The sequence below is a fragment of the Lottia gigantea genome (assembly GCF_000327385.1).
Source record: "Lottia gigantea unplaced genomic scaffold LOTGIsca_120, whole genome shotgun sequence".
NCBI lineage: Eukaryota > Metazoa > Mollusca > Gastropoda > Lottiidae > Lottia > Lottia gigantea.
This window is the reverse complement of record NW_008707226.1, coordinates 294,566-297,562: the sequence shown is the minus strand read 5'-3', so window position 1 is coordinate 297,562 and position 2,997 is coordinate 294,566.

The following is a 2,997-nucleotide window of genomic DNA, read 5'->3' as shown; positions in this document are numbered from 1 at the left end:
ATAAGCAGCATAAAGTCCATTAGTATTTACTTTGAACAAAGTACCAGTCCTTGTACCTGATACCATTGGTAATGCTGTACAAAATTACACACATATATAAAAGATTATATTACCTCATGGAATTCCAAATCGCTCATTGTCTATAGCATGCACTGTCCAAGACTTAAGATTCAAAGATTCAAAATAGGCTTAGGTTTATCACTAACAACAATGTTACATACAAATGATGTCTATTTATTTTCAACTTGTCAACTTGGCTATAATTCAGCTATTTGACTCATTTTGACAGGAAAAAACAAACAATCAAACCCTTAAGCTATGATTTCATCATTTCCAAAGGTTGCATTGACATCCATTTACTGTATCATGCAATCGTAGCATGATAACTTCATGGACATGAGTTAGGAAATGAGTGACTTCATTCTTTTGATGACTTGATGATATTCGTTTCTTTTTCATTTCAATTTGCCTTTCTTTTTTTCTATGATTCTATGTTCGGCTGGAATATTAGGTCCAGTATCATTACCTGTCATTGAATGTCGCTGTATTTTTTCAAATGCCTGTAGAAAAAAGAGATTTAGGAATGTTCCTTCAGCATAAAATCAAAATAACTTACATTTCTGCACAGAATGTCATTTTCTTACATAGGGGAGGTAACTCCAGTCAAAATAAGCTACGTTCAACAGTAGGAATCAGTTATTATATAAACGAAGATACTTTTGTACTGGCTGCGCCATTGGTCTTCGTTTGTCAAACTGTACCCGATCCCGAACCTACAAAAGCTGCAGGATATCTGAGATTGCCCGAATCTCTAAGATTTCTGCCCGAAAAACTTGCTTTCAGGCCTACTCCGCCACTGTATCAACTACATCAAAATGGCACCATACGCCATAAGATAATGATTGTTGGTCTGCTGGCTTAGACTACGTGACAAATCCCGTCTTCATTAACCCATGGTGCAGAAAAGAAGGATGTAAAACTCATTTCATTTTACGTGCCAAATCAATTGTAGCCTGCCAAATTATTTCCGTTAGTTTTCGGATATCTGCGAAAATCTCCATGAACGAAAATAACAGTTCTAACTAGGCCTATAAACAACATAGTACGCGCTATATTACAGTCAAGTAACCTAATTTCGTGGAAACCTATTATTCGTGGATTTCCGGAAATGATTAATAATTTACATGCGCGACCTCCGCATTAGTTTTTTTTTGATAAACATGGGTTTTCTGTACAATATCAGCTAGTAGAATGAATCCAGTAATTTCAAGCAAGGTAAAATGTATTAATGTATACTTTGACAAATACAAAATGGCGGATTTCACTTATTACCAAACGTCACCATTTTTTATCGGCCGAATTTCCTTATAATCCCAAGCGGTAATCGGAATTCCAGGTGTCGTCTGCTAGAATGTAGTCTAACGAATGAAGTCACGTGATCAACTAGCGGATTCCGTGTCAGCAGAAAATTTCTATGGAACACAAAAAGGACCATATTCTTATGTTCTTTCAGTGACTTTTAGCAATAAATCACGCTACGTATCATATTTTGTCAGTCACTATTTTTTTTTAAATCGTGGTTCTTTGAAGGAATTGTCACTAGTTATAATGAATTGATATTAAAGATAAATACTAAGAGAAGTTAATTATACCACCCGGTATCCATACAACGTGTTTTCCTCGACTTAATTATAGACCAAACATTTTACACGAAAATAGGTGACGCGTGTTGCCGCTGTTGCCGAGTTGGTTGCTCATGAAATATGGGTTAAAGTGAAGGATTCATAAAGAAAATCGAAATAAACCAATTTTAATTATTTTGTAGAATATCTGAGGAGACATCTAGGACATACAAATTTTATTTATTTTTTTTAACTTTGACGAAATTCGGTGTTGAATCGTTATATCCACGAAAATAGGTTACACCACTGTAATTCTATTATACATTATATTTACATCGAAGCAGGAGCCAGGTTTACGTCCGAAAGGGGAGGTGGGATATCTGAGATTAGTCATTATTTTACGCCCACATTATGATGTTTCCGAACGTCCGTCCATTAAAAATCAAGACCGAATCAGATTTCGACGAACTATGGTATGTGTTAGTTCTCGGATGAGTTCAATTTTCACGAAGTTCCTATGAACAGTTCTAGAGTTATTCCTCTTGACTAACATAAAAAACAGTAAAAATTGATGAGCAATAAAATCAGATTTTGACGAAACTTCGTTTGTTTATGCTTTGGGATGCGTTTGGATCTCGTAGTTCGATTTTGATGAACAATGTTTTAGTTATTCCCCTTGATTTAGTCAAAAGTACGTAAATATACCCCCCATCCCTCCTTAAAAAAAGCCTGACGGCCATGTCATCCCTTCACTGCAACTTAACACCAAATACTGAAAATCTGCTGACTTTGAATAGGCAATCTGTCCTGTTAATTCCAGTCTACTCCCTTTAAAAATGGTATAAGTAATCCGAAAGCGATCAGGCATGACCACGGATCAGCTGATAAAAAAGACTCTGGTGATCTTTGGAAAAAATGGCTGTATTGTATCATGATACTATTATGTTTTGGTTACTTAATCAAACAACTATACTAAGTAGATACTTGATTGAAAACTCAACAGATTCATTTCTGTCGTTAACTTGCATGTTGGATTTTGTGGATGTCGTCATTAAATAATTGAGAAAAAAAACTTCCTTAGGATTGTAGATATATGTGCTTCTCCAACATTGCCGTCATAAAGATTGGTATCTTCACAATGGCAAGCTATTACGAGGAGAAATTTGATTGGATTGTACGCCGGCGAATACAGCCAATCCGAGCCCTCAAAATACAAACTTTATAGCTGAGTATTATTCGCTAGTGTAAAGGCTACAATCCAATCTCCGTGAAACGAAAAATGTGTGTTTGTAGTCAAGGTATAAAATGTATTTCACTGTAGCTTGTGATAATTGTGATAATGACACCTTAGCTACATAGTAATTTTAATGTTTTT